General features: G+C 45.0%; 6 non-coding genes across 6 annotated transcripts; all 6 read left to right on the forward strand.

Moving 5' to 3' along the window:
- Positions 1-538: 538 nt before the first annotated feature.
- TRNAV-UAC (transfer RNA valine (anticodon UAC)) lies at positions 539-611 on the forward strand. The gene has a single exon. It is a non-coding gene; the product is annotated as a tRNA-Val (tRNA).
- A 2,246-nt stretch (positions 612-2,857) lies between these two features.
- TRNAV-UAC (transfer RNA valine (anticodon UAC)) lies at positions 2,858-2,930 on the forward strand. The gene has a single exon. It is a non-coding gene; the product is annotated as a tRNA-Val (tRNA).
- A 7,212-nt stretch (positions 2,931-10,142) lies between these two features.
- Positions 10,143-10,215, forward strand: TRNAV-UAC (transfer RNA valine (anticodon UAC)). The gene has a single exon. It is a non-coding gene; the product is annotated as a tRNA-Val (tRNA).
- A 2,238-nt stretch (positions 10,216-12,453) lies between these two features.
- TRNAV-UAC (transfer RNA valine (anticodon UAC)) lies at positions 12,454-12,526 on the forward strand. Its single transcript has one exon. It is a non-coding gene; the product is annotated as a tRNA-Val (tRNA).
- Positions 12,527-15,262: 2,736 nt separating this feature from the next.
- TRNAA-UGC (transfer RNA alanine (anticodon UGC)) lies at positions 15,263-15,335 on the forward strand. Its single transcript has one exon. It is a non-coding gene; the product is annotated as a tRNA-Ala (tRNA).
- A 2,862-nt stretch (positions 15,336-18,197) lies between these two features.
- Positions 18,198-18,270, forward strand: TRNAV-UAC (transfer RNA valine (anticodon UAC)). Its single transcript has one exon. It is a non-coding gene; the product is annotated as a tRNA-Val (tRNA).
- Positions 18,271-19,885: the final 1,615 nt, after the last annotated feature.

Raw genomic sequence — 19,885 nt, forward strand, 5'->3', positions numbered from 1 at the left:
AAGAGACAGAGACAGGCAGACGAGGAAAGAGGCAGACCTGGAAAGAAACAGACCTGGAAAGAGACAGACCTGAAAAGAGACAGACCTGGAAAGAGACAGACCTGGAAAGAGACAGACAGAGACAGACGGGGAAAGAGACAAACCCGGAAAGAGACAGACGGAGCATATTATTTGGCCAATTTAGTTAAATCTGTGTGGAATATCTGTGGTGTTGAAATATATGTTGTGAAATGCTTCTATTAGCTTAGTTTTTGCCTTTTAATAATTACATTTATATGTATTTGTTTTGTGGTTTTTGTGTGCAGAATACATTTTTGTTAATACATTCTATTTAGTTAACAGCAGCTATTAACCCGGGCGAAGCCGGGAGTACAGCTAGTATGTATATATATATATATATATGTATATAATTTATTGCACACTGTGTGTATATACAGTATAAGTATATATAAATAAATTATATATATATATATATGGAATTCAATCCCTGGTTGTCAAAATTGAGCTCCAACAGCCAACACTCTGCAGCCCTTCATCAGGTTTCATAGTGTAGTGGTCATCACATCTGCTTTACACGCAGAAGGTCCTGGGTTCGATCCCCAGTGAAACCATTAAGGGAAGGTGTCGCAGATTTATATAATCCAAACAATGATTACTTATAAGATAACATGCAGTTATAATGTTATCTTGCTTTAAATGAAGATGTCTTTCAGTTTTTATAATGCTGGAAAGCTGGCAATGGAGCTGCCATTTTACATTCCAAGTTTTAGCACGACATTGCAGGCTCAATTTACAGCACCTCATGGACATAGGCGATAGTGGTCGGATTCCGACCCCTTTAGTTTTATTACAACTGAAATGGTAATGCCTATGTGGGCTGCCCAATTCACAGCCGTGGGTGTGTTCAGCCGCCATTTTTCCATAGCCCATGCTTTCGACTGAGCTTCCTTTTTCCCCTACAGCCAGGATCTGAAAGACCAAGCAGTACCATCCGAACAGATCCTAGAACAGTAACGTTTTACCCACCAAAACAGGTTTTTCTGTGTTTTTGCACTTACTCTTTGATTTCTATGGGTGAAAAAATGCTGCAGATTTAAAAAAATGATTAATGAGCCTGCTTTCACGATTTTTTTTTAATTACCCCAGTTTCCAGACCTGGATCGTTACCCAAAGTTCCCTGAGAAATCCAGGCCCAGGGTTGGTGTTCGGGTACTTTTGAACCCACACAGATCTAGCCTTTACAGTCTAAGTCTGCCCATCACTACTCCTGAGCCCATAAGCTCCCCATGGAGCAGCTTGAAATCTTTTTCCAGGTTCCCCTTACCGACCATGACATAAACTTATGTCAAATGTCATGCAGGGATTAACAAGGCAATGTCATTTTTCGAGGTTTTTACATAGTAGTCAAAATTATAGCTGCTAGCCTTCTTTCAGGGTTTGAAGAACTATGCACTGCCTCCTCTAGGCCGGCCCATTCTATATCAGTCCTCTATGGTTTATTAACTGTAGATAGATGGAGAATGCCTCCCCCCTTCTGCGGAGCCTGGGAACTCGAAGTCCACCTCACTTTCACGCAATAACAATGGGATAAGTGTTTTTCCTTGTTCCACAAATCTATAATGGTGACAAAATCTCATGAGACAAGTTTCAAGATTGTCTCTCGATGGTATCGGGTTCCTGCGGTTCTGCAGAGGTGGTTCCCGGGGATGTCTAGTCTTTGCTGGCGTTGGAGGAGGGTACCATGTCTCATATATGGTGGTTTTGTCCGACAGTTCGAGCGTTCTGGTAGGGGGAACTCGGGTATGGAGGTCTTGTCAGACACTTTGAGCGTTCTTGCAGGGGGAACTCGGGATAGTAAAAGAAATCACGTTTCGGTGCCTGTCTCTTCGGAGGCGGTGGTTCAGTTCACGTTTCCAATGTCCAAGACCACCTATAAAAAATCTCTGCTAAACCATCTATTACAAGCAGCTAAGACAATAATCCTGCATCATTGGAGGTCCTCTGACTCTCCTTCATTAGAGGAATGGTTTGAGAAGATTTCTCTAATTTATGGTATGGAGACCCTGGTGGCGCAATCCCATCAAAAATAAGCTAGTGCTGCCACCAAATAGTTCCACTGGAAGGCCTTCCTCTCCTCCCCATTATATCAGCCTATCCTAAGATAGGGGTGGCTATCTGGGATACAACTATACCTCAGGGACTCGTTCTCTTGAGTGCTGAGTCACGTGTTTAGAGTTCTAACAACTTTTTGGATCTGCTCCAGAGGGCGATTCTCTCCCTCTCATTCTAGTTGCTACATCTTTTTTTCTCTTTCCTCCTGTTTCTCTCTTCTGAGCTATAGGCACTTAGGCAAGTGTATATGTCAATGTTGGCACTTCATGTGCTGATTTGTTAAGTGCTCTGTGTTTTCTTGAAAATCAATAAAATCTTAAAATTGAAAAAAATTATAGCTGCTGGATAGACTCTCGGCTTCAATGCCCGATGAAGTCATGAAGGTGAATTTTTCAAATAATTTTAGTACAAAAATATAATTGAAAATTATAAGAATGATGTTGAATTCACTCTCAAAAAATATAATTCCTTTAATAACAAGACCATTATCATGGCAAAATAGACCCATCTGTTTTACAGAAAGAACAAACTATGTAGAAAAGAACAAACTATGTAGAAACCAAAGTAACACATTCAATATCAACTTCATTTTAAGGAAAATCACATTGTTGGAAAAAAAAATAATGGTAAAATATGTAATAAAAACAAATAATGAACTGGTCATTAACCAAACTTTACATCCAGTAGTAAATCCCTGGCAGTCAATATTCTGCTCTGCCAGCCAACACTCTGCAGCCCTTCATCAGGTTTCATAGTGTAGTGGTCATCACGTCTGCTTTACACGCAGAAGGTCCTGGGTTCGATCCCCAGTGAAACCATTAAGGGAAGGTGTTGCGGATTTATATAATCCAAACAATGATTAGTTGTAAGATAGCATGCAGCTGTAATCTTATCTTGCTTTAAATGAAGATGTCTTTCAGTTTTTATAATGCTGGAAAGCTGGCAATGGAGCTGCCATTTTACATTCCAAGTTTTAGCACGACATTGCAGGCTCAATTTACAGCACCTCATGGACATAGGCGATAGTAGTCGGATTCCGACCCCTTTAGTTTTATTACAACTGAAATGGTAACGCCTATGTGGGCTGCCCAATTCACAGCCGTGGGTGTGTTCAGCCGCCATTTTTCCATAGCCCATGCTTTCGACTGAGCTTCCTTTTTCCCCTACAGCCAGGATCTGAAAGACCAAGCAGTACCATCCGAACAGATCCTAGAACAGTAACGTTTTAGCCACCAAAACAGGTTTTTCTGTGTTTTTGCACTTACTCTTTGATTTCTATGGGTGAAAAAATGCTGCAGATTTAAAAAAATGATTAATTTGCCTGCTTTCACGTTTTTTTTTTAATTACCCCAGTTTCCAGACCTGGATCGTTACCCAAAGTTCCCTGAGAAATCCAGGCCCAGGGTTGGTGTTCGGGTACTTTTGAACCCACACAGATCTAGCCTTTACAGTCTAAGTCTGCCCATCACTACTCCTGAGCCCATAAGCTCCCCATGGAGCAGCTTGAAATCTTTTTCCAGGTTCCCCTTACCGACCATGACATAAACTTATGTCAAATGTCATGCAGGGATTAACAAGGCAATGTCATTTTTCGAGGTTTTTACATAGTAGTCAAAATTATAGCTGCTAGCCTTCTTTCAGTGTTTGAAGAACTATGCACTGCCTCCTCTAGGCCGGCCCATTCTATATCAGTCCTCTATGGTTTATTAACTGTAGATAGATGGAGAATGCCTCCCCCCTTCTGCGGAGCCTGGGAACTCGAAGTCCACCTCACTTTCACGCAATAACAATGGGATAAGTGTTTTTCCTTGTTCCACAAATCTATAATGGTGACAAAATCTCATGAGACGAGTTTCAAGATTGTCTCTCGATGGTATCGGGTTCCTGCGGTTCTGCAGAGGTGGTTCCCGGGGATGTCTAGTCTTTGCTGGCGTTGGAGGAGGGTACCATGTCTCATATATGGTGGTTTTGTCCGACAGTTCGAGCGTTCTGGTAGGGGGAACTCGGGTATGGAGGTCTTGTCAGACACTTTGAGCGTTCTGGCAGGGGGAACTCGGGATAGTAAAAGAAATCACGTTTCGGTGCCTGTCTCTTCGGAGGCGGTGGTTCAGTTCACGTTTCCAATGTCCAAGACCACCTATAAAAAATCTCTGCTAAACCATCTATTACAAGTGTGGCGCCCCTGACCTGGTCAGGCACCACTGAGTACTGCACCCATGCTGGGGACAGTACAAAACAGGTAATCCAGAAGGCTGACCGAGGTGTGACTACACAGGCGCATAGTGATCAGGTCTCACACATGTACCTTTGGGAGGACCCCTGGGGATCCCAGGAGGGGGTGAGGCCTCCATCTCCACTCAAGGGGTGTGGTAGAGAGCCTGGTTGCTAGGTGACGTAGGCAAGAACAGGAGAGGAGGGAACAGTGAGCCAGGCAGTTGAGTGGTGAAGTTCAGGGAGAGCAGAAGCAGACCCTGTAGCTCTACACAATTCTGACAACGTACGCGCAGTGACTACTGACGGGGGAGAACGGTCACCTAGTAGTGCTGCCCGAAATCCGCCCACAGCTAAAGAGAGAGCAACGGAGTGGAAAGTAAGGAGACTGCCAGGGAGGTACCAGGCCCGAAGGGGTAACAGGTCCCAGTGCAGAGATAGATCCAGCTTTCTTCTGCCAAACCTGCTTGAGGGGGCACTTCAAACCCCCAAGACAACACCACAGAGTCCGCAGCCACGTAGCAAAGTGAGGGCCCATAGTTCACAGGAGGCAAGCAGCCGGAGTGACCTGGTCCAGGCTACAAGCAAACGGGCCGAAACCAGGGGAGCAGCAACTTCCCTGGGTGACCCCCATAGGGACTGCAAGTCGGGGTTACCACAAACAACAGAAGGGCTAAGGAAGGCGAGTCAGTAGCCACCCTCATAAGTCAGCCTGAAGGACGCCTGGTTCCAGCCTGGTTCATCCCAGCTACGCCCGGGTTACTCACCCTGCCATCAACAGTGAGTAAAATCCCTGAAAAGACATTCTGCTTGTGTTGAGTTATTCTGCGCCTTGTGGTTCCACACACTTACACAGGGCCCTGGGGCTTGCCTCACTCTCAGGAGGCTATTACAACTGACTGCACCCACCATCAGCCCCAGGCATCCCTTAACCTGCAGTGGCGGTCCCCACTGACCGCAATTCTGAGAGTGGCGCCACGACAATCCTAAAAGAAGGTTTCCTACCTGTGACCAGACTGTTCCATCCACGTAGAGTCCCTGAAGGTCATGCACCGACACAACACTTGTGGGGCTACACATCTGGCGTCACGAACAGGATAAGGACTAGACCTGTTTAGACAGGTGACCATGTGCCTGGGCGGTCCGCTTGAAAAATTGGAAGCGCCGCCATATTGCCACCATGAAAAGCGCGCTGAAAAACAACAGCAGCCCGCGCTGGGAGAAGTTACCGCCCACGAAGAGGTGTGGCTACCCAGAGATCCCCTGCAGGGTCCTGGTCTCGCAAGTGATGAGAGCGGAGGCGTTCAGGGACGTCGGGAAGGAAAGGGAGCCAGAAGCCTGCTACTAGAAGAAGGAGACGCAGAGGAAATGGCGTCTGGACGCAGAGACCCAGAGCCAGGTTCCGCTGCCTGGTGGTATCGGGAACTTGCCCAGTTTTGCGACCGACTGGAGGCCAGGGTCGTATGGCAGATCAGCGAGGGACGCACGGAGCTTCTGGAGATGGCTGCAGCGGTTCAGGCCTATGAGAGGGGAACCGCACGACGAGTGCCAGACCAAGCGGCGACGACTCAGACCCCGATGATGTTACCGATGGGTGAGTCCTGTGTTGCCCCTGTCAGCGCGAGTGCCCCGACCCCTGCTGCCATGCCCGCGGCCCCTGGAGAGATGCCCGGCGCGGCGACGCTGAACCAGGCCGCAGCCACGCCAGGTGCGGCCCGCCAAGCCCAGGCCGCCGCAGCAATGCCCTGCCCGGCCCGCAAAGATCCGGCTGCCACCGCGACCCTCCTCCACGCCGCAGGTGTGACGCTGACCCAGGCCGCCGCCATGCTAGGCCCGGCCCGCCAAGACCCCACCGCAGCAGCGACGCTCGTCCGCGCCGCAAGTGAGGTGCTGAACCAGGCCGCAGCCACGCCAGGTGCGGCCCGCCAAGTCCAAGCCGCCGCAGCGATGCCCAGCCCGGCCCGCCAAGAACCGGCCACAGTAGCGATGCCCGCTAAGACTCCAGCTGCGACCCTGATTGAGACTGCAACAGCGACGCTGATCCAGGCCGCCGCCATGCCAGGCGCGGCCCGCCAAGACCAGGCCGCCGCCATGCCAGGCACAGCCCACCAAGACAAGACCGCAAGGTCATCTACCCCGGCCTGCAAGGCCAGAGCAGACACCGCTCCCCAGCCTAAGGAAGTCCCTGCTAGGAAGTCCCTGCTGGGGGAGGACCCCGAATACTGGAAGCTGAAGGCTGATCTAGAGGCCCACTTCCCAAAGGAGATGGTGGACCGGTATCTGCTTCCCCCGCACACCCACAGGAAGACTCCTGCAACATCCACGCCAAAGAGTCCACCGCCCTGGCCTGCTGATGAACATCCATCCCTAGCGCTGCCACAAGAGGAGTGCTCAGAAGAACTAAGGGGGAGGGGAGGCCAGAAAGCTGAGAAGCTGACCCCAGAGCCGTCAGCAGCGGATGCAGCACCAGTCCAAGAGCCAGAGATGCTGCCGTACTCCCGCTGGGATGAAGAGGGCCCGACATCCTCCGCTGAAGAAGATCTGTCCAGATACATCACCTGGGAGCCTGCAAGCGGTGAGGTGGCAGTCAGGCAGGACCCAGCCCGCAGGACACGGCGCCGCAGTAGGACAAGGGATCCACCTGCACAGCAGTCTCATGAGGAGAAGGACGAGGTCACGGCCAGAGACTTAGAGGAAAAGCGGTCCTTGAGAAGAGCCAAATCCCAGGTCAGAGGCCCACTTTGTCGAGGAGTTGTAGAAGACTTCAATCTAAGGTCTGGATATGGCTTTATAGTAGCACCTGGTGTAAAGGAGGGCATCTTTGTGAACAGAAGGGATGTAAGAGCACATTTACCTAGAGGACATCCAGGAAGAGACCTACAGATAGGAGACCCGGTAGAATTCACCAAACATCAAGGAAAACGTGGATGGTACGCACTAGATGTCACACCATGTCCCAGAAATCCCTACAGAAACCCTGCTGTCTCAATACTATAAGATAAAGAAGAAGAGGAAAGAAAAGACAAAGAACCCATTGATGAGACCACTACAGATGATGACAGAGATGGAGAAAGCAACAGGTGCCGCAGCCCTACAGGCCCAAGCCCTGGTGAGGAGGAAGAAGGAGCAAAGTTCATGTAAAGTAAAGTAAAGTACAGAAGTTACAAGTTTTGACAAGTTTTGCAACGTTTACAAGTTCAAGAAATGTGCCCACATGAACTAATGTGAGAAACCTCTTTTTGCACTCTGAAAAATGAACCTTAAGGCTATGAACTGGCTATAGCCACAAACTCTCGCAGTGTACATAGTTACCCCAGAGGTACCACCACCAGAGCCAGCCTGTTTAGGGGCCTGGCTCGCCTGCAACCAGGGAGCATGCCTGTTTATGGGGCCTGGCTCTCCACCACAAAGAGGGTACCTGGTCGGCACCAACTGTGGAGGCTGCCTCTACATCCTGCTAGAAGAGGCTGAAGGCGCGGCTCCACCAGGCCAGGTATACCCTGAAACCACCAAACCACGAAAGCCGCCTCTACATCCTGCCAGAAGTGGCTGAAGGCGCGGCCAACGGGAGAGGCAGATTGAAGGAAAGGTCTGGGGAAACGGATGGCCCAGACCTGGTTACCAAAAGAAACCGGTGACCTGCCTCCTGAGAGGGTTTTGGGTGGGTTAACGGACTTGTGGGTGGAGGGTGGTGATGTATGGTACCTGGTGGTTTTAAAATGTTTTACTGTTTTATGCATTTTAAAATGTTGTCTTGCAGCCCGAGGATGTGCTGGTGATAACTAAAGGGGAATGTGGCGCCCCTGACCTGGTCAGGCACCACTGAGTACTGCACCCATGCTGGGGACAGTACAAAACAGGTAATCCAGAAGGCTGACCGAGGTGTGACTACACAGGCGCATAGTGATCAGGTCTCACACATGTACCTTTGGGAGGACCCCTGGGGATCCCAGGAGGGGGCGAGGCCTCCATCTCCACTCAAGGGGTGTGGTAGAGAGCCTGGTTGCTAGGTGACGTAGGCAAGAACAGGAGAGGAGGGAACAGTGAGCCAGGCAGTTGAGTGGTGAAGTTCAGGGAGAGCAGAAGCAGACCCTGTAGCTCTACACAATTCTGACAACGTACGCGCAGTGACTACTGACGGGGGAGAACGGTCACCTAGTAGTGCTGCCCGAAATCCGCCCACAGCTAAAGAGAGAGCAACGGAGTGGAAAGTAAGGAGACTGCCAGGGAGGTACCAGGCCCGAAGGGGTAACAGGTTCCAGTGCAGAGATAGATCCAGCTTTCTTCTGCCAAACCTGCTTGAGGGGGCACTTCAAACCCCCAAGACAACACCACAGAGTCCGCAGCCACGTAGCAAAGTGAGGGCCCATAGTTCACAGGAGGCAAGCAGCCGGAGTGACCTGGTCCAGGCTACAAGCAAACGGGCCGAAACGAGGGGAGCAGCAACTTCCCTGGGTGACCCCCATAGGGACTGCAAGTCGGGGTTACCACAAACAACAGAAGGGCTAAGGAAGGCGAGTCAGTAGCCACCCTCATAAGTCAGCCTGAAGGACGCCTGGTTCCAGCCTGGTTCATCCCAGCTACGCCCGGGTTACTCACCCTGCCATCAACAGTGAGTAAAATCCCTGAAAAGACATTCTGCTTGTGTTGAGTTATTCTGCGCCTTGTGGTTCCACACACTTTCACAGGGCCCTGGGGCTTGCCTCACTCTCAGGAGGCTATTACAACTGACTGCACCCACCATCAGCCCCAGGCATCCCTTAACCTGCAGTGGCGGTCCCCACTGACCGCAATTCTGAGAGTGGCGTCACGACAATCCTAAAAGAAGGTTTCCTACCTGTGACCAGACTGTTCCATCCACGTAGAGTCCCTGAAGGTCATGCACCGACACAACACTTGTGGGGCTACACACAAGCAGCTAAGACAATAATCCTGCATCATTGGAGGTCCTCTGACTCTCCTTCATTAGAGGAATGGTTTGAGAAGATTTCTCTAATTTATGGTATGGAGACCCTGGTGGCGCAATCCCATCAAAAATAAGCTAGTGCTGCCACCAAATAGTTCCACTGGAAGGCCTTCCTCTCCTCCCCATTATATCAGCCTATCCTAAGATAGGGGTGGCTATCTGGGATACAACTATACCTCAGGGGCTCTCATGGGGCTCGTTCTCTTGAGTGCTGAGTCACGTGTTTAGAGTTCTAACAACTTTTTGGATCTGCTCCAGAGGGCGATTCTCTCCCTCTCATTCTAGTTGCTACATCTTTTTTTCTCTTTCCTCCTGTTTCTCTCTTCTGAGCTATAGGCACTTAGGCAAGTGTATATGTCAATGTTGGCACTTCATGTGCTGATTTGTTAAGTGCTCTGTGTTTTCTTGAAAATCAATAAAATCTTAAAATTGAAAAAAATTATAGCTGCTGGATAGACTCTCGGCTTCAATGCCCGATGAAGTCATGAAGGTGAATTTTTCAAATAATTTTAGTACAAAAATATAATTGAAAATTATAAGAATGATGTTGAATTCACTCTCAAAAAATATCATTCCTTTAATAACAAGACCATTATCATGGCAAAATAGACCCATCTGTTTTACAGAAAGAACAAACTATGTAGAAAAGAACAAACTATGTAGAAACCAAAGTAACACATTCAATATCAACTTCATTTTAAGGAAAATCACATTGTTGGAAAAAAAAAATAATGGTAAAATATGTAATAAAAACAAATAATGAACTGGTCATTAACCAAACTTTACATCCAGTAGTAAATCCCTGGCAGTCAATATTCTGCTCTGCCAGCCAACACTCTGCAGCCATTCATCAGGTTTCATAGTGTAGTGGTCATCACGTCTGCTTTACACGCAGAAGGTCCTGGGTTCGATCCCCAGTGAAACCATTAAGGGAAGGTGTCGCAGATTTATATAATCCAAACAATGATTACTTGTAAGATAACATGCAGTTATAATGTTATCTTGCTTTAAATAAAGATGTCTTTCAGTTTTTATAATGCTGGAAAGCTGGCAATGGGGGCTGCCATTTTACATTCCAAGTTTTAGCACGACATTGCAGGCTCAATTTACAGCACCTCATGGACATAGGCGATAGTAGTCGGATTCCAACCCCTTTAGTTTTATTACAACTGAAATGGTAACGCCTATGTGGGCTGCCCAATTCACAGCCGTGGGTGTGTTCAGCCGCCATTTTTCCATAGCCCATGCTTTTGACTGAGCTTCCTTTTTCCCCTACAGCCAGGATCTGAAAGACCAAGCAGTACCATCCGATCAGATCCTAGAACAGTAACGTTTTAGCCACCAAAACAGGTTTTGCTGTGTTTTTGCACTTACTCTTTGATTTCTATGGGTGAAAAAATGCTGCAGATTTTAAAAAAATGGTTAATGAGCCTGCTTTCACATTTTTTTTTTTTTAATTACCCCAGTTTCCAGACCTGAATCATTACCCAAGGTTCCCTGAGAAATGCAGGCCCAGGGTTGGTGTTCGGGTACTTTTGAACCCACTCAGATCTAGACTTTACAGTCCAAGTCTTCCCATCACTACTCCTGAGCCCACAAGCTCCCCGTGGAACAGCTTGAAATCTTTTTCCAGGTTCCCCTTACCGACCATGACATAAACTTCTGTCAAATGTCATGCAGGGATTAACAAGGCAATGTCATTTTTCGAGGTTTTTACATAGTAGTCAAAATTATAGCTGCTAGCCTTCTTTCAGGGTTTGAAGAACTATGCACTGCCTCCTCTAGGCCGGCCCATTCTATATCAGTCCTCTATGGTTTATTAACTGTAGATAGATGGAGGATGCCCCCCCTCTTCTGCGGAGCCTGGGAACTCAAAGTCCACCTCACTTTCACGCAATAACAATGGGATGTGTTTTTCCTTGTTCCACAAATCTATAATGGCGACAAAATCTCAGGAGACGAGTTTCAAGATTGTCTCTGGATGGTATCGGGTTCCTGCGGTTCTGCAGAGGTGGTTCCCGGGGATGTCTAGTCTTTGCTGGCGTTGGAGGAGGGTACCATGTCTCATATATGGTGGTCTTGTCCGACAGTTCGAGTGTTCTGGCAGGGGGAACTCAGGATAGTAAAAGAAATCACACATCTTTCGGTGCCTGTCTCTTCAGAGGCGGTGCTTCAGTTCACGTTTCCAATGTCCAAGACCACCTATAAAAAATCTCTGCTAAACCATCTATTACAAGCAGCTAAAACAATAATCCTGCATCATTGGAGGTCCCCTGACCCTCCTTCATTAGAGGAATGGTTTGAGAAGATTTCTCTAATTTATTGTATGGAGACCCTGGTGGTGCAATCCCATCAAAAATAAGCTAGTGCTGCCACCAAATAGTTCCACTGGAAGGCCTTCCTCTCCTCCCCATTATATCAGCCTATCCTAAGATAGGGGTGGCTATCTGGGATACAACTATACCTCAGGGGCTCTCTTGGGGCTCGTTCTCTGGAGTGCTGATTCACGTGTTCAGAGTTCTAACAACTTTTTGGATCTGCTCCAGAGGGCGATTCTCTCCCTCTCATTCTAGTTGCTACATCTTTTTTTCTCCCTCCTCCTGTTTCTCTCTTCTGAGCTATAGGCACTTGGGCAAGTGTATATGTCAGTGTTGGCACTTCATGTGCTGATTTGTTAAGTGCTCTGTGTTTTCTTGAAAATCAATGAAATCTTAAAATTGAAAAAAATTATAGCTGCTGGATAGACTCTCGGCTTCAATGCCCGATGAAGCCATGAAGGTGAATTTTTTCAAATAATTTTAGTACAAAAATATAATTGAAAATTACAAGAATGATGTTGAATTCACTCTCAAAAAATATCGTTCCTTTAAAAACAAGACCATTCTCATGGCAAAAAAGTCCCATCTGATTTACAGAAAGAACAAACTATGCAGAAAATAACAAACTATGTAGAAAAGAACAAACTATGTAGAAACCAAAGAAACATATTCAATATCAACTTCATTTTAAGGAAAATCACATTGTTGGAAAAAAAAAAAATAAATGGTGAAATATGTAATAAAAACAAATAATAAACTTGTCATTAACCAAACTTTACATCCAGTAGAAAATCCCTGGCAGTCATTATTCTGCTCTAGAAGCCAACACTCTGCAGCCCTTCATCAGGTTTCATGGTGTAGTGATTATCACGTCTGCTTTACATGCAGAAGTTCCTGGGTTCGATCCCCAGTGAAACCAGCTAGTTTTACGCTTTCATGAACCTGTAATAAAGGTAAAATAATTACGGTATAATAATATTTAATAAAGTTGGTTTTAGTCACTAAAACAGGCTTTGTTGTGTTTTTGCACTTACTCTTTAATTTCTATGGGTGAAAAAATGCTGCAGATTTAAAATAAATAAATAAAAATAAAAAATAAATAAATAATAAAATAAATAAATAAAACAAAACAATGCTGTTCTTAAATTCAGTCAGGAAAAAAAAGCAAGTGTGTGTATGACATTTCTGAAATCTTATAGTTTGCTATGGTACTGTCAAACACAGCTTCTTTTCTGCAGAAAAAAAGACTTCAAAAACACTGTATATGGGCATTTTTATGTGATTTTTCTTGCAGATTTGAATGAATCTGCAAGGCAAAATGCATCCCAGCAAAGTCTATGAGAATCCTGAAGTCCTGTGCACACGTTGCAGATTTTTTTTTCCTTGCAGTTTTTGGTGCAGAAAAAAAACTGCACCAAACAATTGCCTTGTCAATTGTTTCTTTTTTCTAGCATTTTTCCTAACACAATGCATAAAAAAACTCATAAAAAATGCACATTTTTTCCGCAGCATTTATCCTGCCAAGTGATGCAATTTTTGGTGCAGAAAATTTGCAATGTGGGAACATATCCTTTAGTGTATGTGAACACTTCAAGTATTTGCCTCAGAAATTTCTGCATCTCTTGGCAGGAAAAACATTGCGTAAGGCCTCTTTCACACATCTCTGCAAAACACACACGTTTTGCACAGTCCACAGTGTGGGTGCTCTCCATGTGCTATCTGTGATAGCACAGGGACAGCATGTACTTCTATACTTACCTGTCCCTGATGTTGTTGTCTCCGCTGCTGCTGTTGCTTCTGGGTCCGCGATGCAGTGAATATGCATGAGCATAAATAAGCAGGACCGAGAAGCAAGTGACAGCAGCAGTGGAGACAGGTAAGTATAGAAAATCATTTTATTACATGGAAAGCATGTACTTCTATACTCACCTGTCCCTGATGCTGATGTCTCCTGCGCTGCTGCTGCTTCTGCGTCCGCGATGCAGTGAATATGCATGAGCATAAATAAGCGGGACTGAGAAGCAAGTGACAGCAGTGCCGAAAAGAGCAGCCCTGGAGACCGGTGAGTATAGAAAATCATTTTATTACACGGACAGCATGTACTTCTATACTTACCTGTCCCTGGTGCTGTTGTCTCCGGTGCTGCTGCTGCTTCCAGGTCTGCAGTGCAGTGAATATGCATGAGCATAATGAGCGGGACCCAGAAGCAAGTGACAACAGCGCCAAAGACAGCATCGCTGGAGACAGGTGAATATAGAAAATCAGATTTTGTGACAAATCTCCAATGAGTGCACAGGCCCTTACTAATTTACTCAATGTGTAACATTGGCTGTAGCAGTTTATCATGTTTGTACCAAAAAAAAGGCTTTGGGATTTTATACCGTGTTAGTAATAATAGCTGCTGAATAGACGGAAAGTCCCGGCTTTTATGGCCGATGAAAACATTTCAACTGGAAAGAAAATTATCGAAAATTACAATGATCGTGTTAAATTCACGCTCAAAATATATCATTCCTCTAAACGCAAGATTATAACATTTTGCACAGACACCTCATGTGACCCAGGGAACGTCGTAGACTATGTTTTGACAGAAAAATTTAACCCCGCACTTTACAGTTTACACTTTAAAGAGACAGACAGAGACAGACGGTGAAAAAGACAGACAGAGACAGAAGGGGAAAGAGACAGACAGAGACAGACCTGGAAAGAGACAGATGGGGAAAGAGACAGACAGACATGCAGACAGGGACAGAGACAGGCAGAAAGGGAAGGAGGAGACAGCCAGAGAGACAGACAAAGATAGATGGGGAAAGACACAGACCTTGATAGAGACAGACGGGTAAAGAGACAGAGAAATAGAGACAGACAAAGACAGGCAGACAGGGAAAGAGACAGACAGGAAAAGACACAGACAAAGAGACGGGGAGACAGATGGGGAAAGAGACAGACCTGGGAAAGAGACAGACCTGGAAAGAGACAGATGGGGAAAGAAACAGAGAGATAGAGACAGACAAAGAAAGAGACAGAGACAGGCAGACAAGGAAAGAGACAGACCTGGAAAGAGGCAGACCTGGCAAGAGACAGACCTGAAAAGAGACAGACCTGGAAAGAAACAGACAGAGACAGACGGGGAAAGAAACAGACCTTGAAAGAGACAGACGGAGCATATTATTTGGCCAATTTAGCTAAATCTGTGTGGAATATCTGTGGTGTTGAAATATATGTTGTGAAATGCTTCTATTAGCTTAGTTTTTGCCTTTTAATAATTACATTTCTATCTATTTGTGTTGTGGTGTTTGTGTGCAGAATACATTTTTGTTAATACATTCTATTTAGTTAACAGCAGTTATTAACCCGGGTGAAGCCTGGTAGTACAGCTAGTATGTATATATATATGAAATTCAATATATATACAGTATATATATATATTGAATTTAATATATATATATACATACATTATGCAATATACATGTGTATATATACACATATATATATATATATATACTTTATTGCACACTGTGTGTATATACAGTATAAGTATATATAAATAAATGATATATATATATATATATATATTTATATATATATATATGAAATTCAATCCCTGGTTGTCAAAATTGAGCTCCACAAGCCAACACTTTGCAGCTTTTCATCAGGTTTCATAGTGTAGCGGTCATCACGTCTGCTTTGCACGCAGAAGGTCCTGGGTTCGATCCCCAGTGAAACCATTAAGGGAAGGTGTTGTGGATTTTTATAATCCAAACAATGATTACTTGTAAGATAAGATGCAGCTGTAATCTTATCTTGCTTTAAATAAAGATGTCTTTCAGTTTTTATAATGCTGGAAAGCTGGCAATGGAGGCTGCCATTTTACATTCCAAGTTTTAGCACGACATTGCAGACTCAATTTACAGCACCTCATGGACATAGGCGATAGTAGTTGGATTCCGACCCCTTTAGTTTTATTATAAATGAAATGGTAACGCCTATGTGGGCTGCCCAATTCACAGCCGTGGGTGTGTTCAGCCGCCATTTTTCCATAGCCCATGCTTTCGACTGAGCTTCTTTTTTCCCCTACAGCCAGGATCTGAAAGACCAAGCAGTACCATCCGAACAGATCCTAGAACAGTAACGTTTTAGCCACCAAAACAGGTTTTTCTGTGTTTTTGCACTTACTCTTTGATTTCTATGGGTGAAAAAATGCTGCAGATTTTAAAATAATGTTTAATGAGCCTGCTTTCCCCTTTTTTTAATTACCTCAATTTCCAGACCTGGATCGTTACCCAAAGTTCCCTGAGAAATCCAGGCCCAGGGTTGGTGTTTGGGTACTTTTGAACCTGCACAGATCTAGCCTTTACAGTCCAAGTCTGCCCATCACTACTCCTGAGCCCATAAGCTCACCATGGAACAGCTTGAAATCTTTTTCCAGGTTCCCCTTACCGACCATGACATAAACTTATGTCAAATGTCATGCAGGGATTAACAAGGCAATGTCATTTTTCGGGGTTTTTACATAGTAGTCAAAATTATAGCTGCTAGCCTTCTTTCAGGGTTTGAAGAACTATGCACTGCCTCCTCTAGGCCGGCCCATTCTATATCAGTCCTCTATGGTTTATTAACTGTAGATAGATGGAGGATGCCCCCCCTCTTCTGCGGAGCCTGGGAACTCAAAGTCCACCTCACTTTCACACAATAACAATGGGATGTGTTTTTCCTTGTTCCACAAATCTATAATGGTGACAAAATCTCAGGAGACGAGTTTCAAGATTGTCTCTGGATGGTATCGGGTTCCTGCGGTTCTGCAGAGGTGGTTCCCGGGGATGTCTAGTCTTTGCTGACGTTGGAGGAGGGTACCATGTCTCATATATGGTGGTCTTGTCCGACACTTCGAGCGTTCTGGCAGGGGGAACTCAGGTATGGTGGTCTTGTCCGACACGTCGAGTGTTCTGGCCGGGGGAACTCGAAATAGTAAAAGAAAGCACAGATCTTTCGGTGCCTGTCTCTTCGGAGGCGGTGCTTCAGTTCATGTTTCCAATGTCCAAGGCCACCTATAAAAAATCTCTGCTAAACCATCTATTACAGGCAACTAAGACAATAATCAATTCTGCATCATTGGAGGTCCTCTGACCCTCCTTCATTAGAGGAATGGTTTGAGAAGATTTCTTTAATTTATGGTATGGAGACTCTGGTGGCGCAATCCCATCAAAAATAGGTTAGTGTTGCCACCAAATAGTTCCACTGGAAGGCCTTCCTCTCCTCCCCATTATATCAGCCTATCCTGAGATAGGGGTGGCTATCTGGGATACAACTATACCTCAGGGGCTCTCGCGGGGCTCGTTCTCCTGAGTGCTGATTCACGTGCTCAGAGTTCTAACAACTTTTTGTATCTGCTCCAGAGGGCGATTCTCTCCCTCTCATTCTAGTTCCTACATCTTTTTTCTCCCTCCTCCTGTTTCTCTCTTCCGAGCTATAGGCACTTAAGGGGGCTTTACACGGTAGCGATATCGCTAGCAATTTCTAGCGATAGCGACCATGTAAGTACCCGCCCCCGTCGCACATGCAATTGTTTGTGATCACTGCCGTAGCGAACATTATCGCTACGCAGCGTCACACATACTTATCTGGTCGTCGTCGTCACTGTGACTGCCGAACAATCCCTCCTTCAAGGGGGAGGGACGTTCGGCATCACAGCGACGTCACCGCAACGTCACTAAGCGGCCGGCCAATCAAAGCAGAGGGGCGGAGATGAGCAGGACGTAACATCCCGCCCACCTCCTTCCTTCCTCATTGGGGCCGGAGGCAGGTAAGGAGACGTTCCTCGCCCATGCGGTGACACACACAGCGATGTGTGCTGCCGCATGAGCGATGAACCACAACGTTAAACAACCCTTACCGATTTTTGACTTTGGGACGACCTCTCCATGGTGAACGATTTTCACCATTTTTGAGGTCGCCTAAGGTCGCTGGTAAGTATTACACGCTGCGATATCGTTAATGACACCGGATGTGCGTCACTAACAACTTGACCCCGGCGACCAAACATTAACGATATCGTAGCGTGTAAAGCCCCCTTTAGGCAAGTGTATATGTCAGTGTTGGCACTTCATGTGTTAATTTGTTAAGTGCTCTGTGTTTTCTTGAAAATCAATAAAATCTTAAAATTGAAAAAAATTATAGCTGCTGGATAGACTCTCGGCTTCAATGCCCGATGAAGCCATGAAGGTGAATTTTTTCAAATAATTTTAGTACAAAAATATAATTGAAAATTATAAGAATGATGTTGAATTTACTCTCAAAAATATCATTCCTTTAAAAACAAGACCATTCTCATGGCAAAATAGTCCCATCTGATTTACAGAAAGAACAAACTATGTAGAAAAGAACAAACTATGTAGAAACCAAAGTAACACATTCAATATCAACTTCATTTTAAGGAAAATCACATTGTTGGAAAAAAATAATAAATAAATGGTGAAATATGCAATAAAAACAAATAATAAACTTGTCATTAACCAAACTTTACATCCAGTAGAAAATCCCTGGCAGTCAATATTATGCTCTGGAAGCCAACACTCTGCAGCCCTTCATCAGGTTTCATAGTGTAGTGGTTATCACGTCTGCTTTACACGCAGAAGGTCCTGGGTTCGATCCCCAGTGAAACCATTAAGTTTTACGCTTTCATGAACCTGTAATAAAGTTAAAATAATGTTTAATAAAGTTGGTTATAGTCACCAAAACAGGCTTTGCTGTGTTTTTGCACTTACTCTTTAATTTCTATGGGTAAAAAAAATGCTGCAGATTTAAAGAATAAAAAAATTAAAAAAAAATAAAAAATAAATAATTAGTAAAATAAATAAATAAATAAAACAAAACAATGCTGTTCTTAAATTCAGTCAGGGAAAAAAAGCAAGTGTGTGTATGACATTTCTGAAATCTTATAGTTTGCTATGGTACTGTCAAACACAGCGTCTTTTTTGCAGAAAAAAAAGACTTCAAAAACACTATATGGGCATTTTTGGGCATTATGTGATTTTTCTTGCAGATTTGAATGAATCTACAAGGGAAAATGCATCCCAGCAAAGTCTATGACAATCCTGAGGTCCTGTGCACACGTTGCAGATTTTGTTTTCCTTGCAGTTTTTGGTGGAGAAAAAAACTGCACCAAACGATTGACTTGTCAATTGTTTCTTTTTTTCCAGCATTTTTTCTAACACAATGCATTAAAAAAGCATCAAAAAATGCGCAATTTTTTTGCAGCATTTTTCCTGCCAAGTGATGCAATTTTTGGTGCAGAACATTTGCAATGTGGGAACATACTCTTTAGGGTATGTGCACACGTCAAATATTTGCTGCAAAAATTTCTGCATCTCTTGGCAGGAAAAACATTGCGTAAGGCCTCTTTCACACATCTGTGCAAAACACACACGTTTTGCACAGTCCACAGTGTGGGTGCTCTCCATGTGCTATCTGTGATAGCACACAGACAGCATGTACTTCTATAATTACCTGTCCCTGATGCTGTTGTCTCCGGTGCTGCTGCTGCTTCTGGGTCCACGATGCAATGAATATGCATGAGCATAAATAAGCGGGACCAAGAAGCAAGTGACAGCCGCAGTGGAGACAGGTGAGTATAGAAAATCATTTTATTACATGTAAAGTAGGTACTTCTATACTCACCTGTCCCTGATGCTGATGTCTCCAAAGCTGCTGCTGCTTCTGGGTTCGTGATGCAGTGAATATGCATGAGCATAAATAAGCGGGACTGAGAAGCAAGTGACAGCAGCGCCGAAGAGAGCAGCACTGGAGACAGGTGAGTATAGAAAATCATTTAATTACACGGACAGCATGTACTTCTATACTTACCTGTCCCTGGTGCTGTTGTCTCCGGCGCTGCTGCTTCCAGGTCTGCAGTGCAGTGAATATGCATGAGCATAATGAGCGGGACCCAGGAGCAGGTTACAGCAGCGCCAAAGACAGCATCGCTGGAGACAGGTGAATTTAGGAAACCAGATTTTGTGACAAATCTCCACTGAATGCACAGGCCCTTACTAATTTACTCAATGTGTAACATTGGCTGTAGCAGTTTATCATGTTTGTACCAAAAAAAAGGCTTTGGGATTTTATACCATGTTAGTAATAATAGCTGCTGAATAGACGGAAAGTCCAGGCTTTTATGGCCGATTAAAACATTTCAACTGGAAAGAAAATTATCCAACATTACAATGATCGTGTTAAATTCACTCTCAAAATATATCATTCCTCTAAACGCAAGATTATA

The sequence above is a fragment of the Anomaloglossus baeobatrachus genome, chromosome 10, assembly GCF_048569485.1.
Source record: "Anomaloglossus baeobatrachus isolate aAnoBae1 chromosome 10, aAnoBae1.hap1, whole genome shotgun sequence".
Classification (NCBI taxonomy): domain Eukaryota; kingdom Metazoa; phylum Chordata; class Amphibia; order Anura; family Aromobatidae; genus Anomaloglossus; species Anomaloglossus baeobatrachus.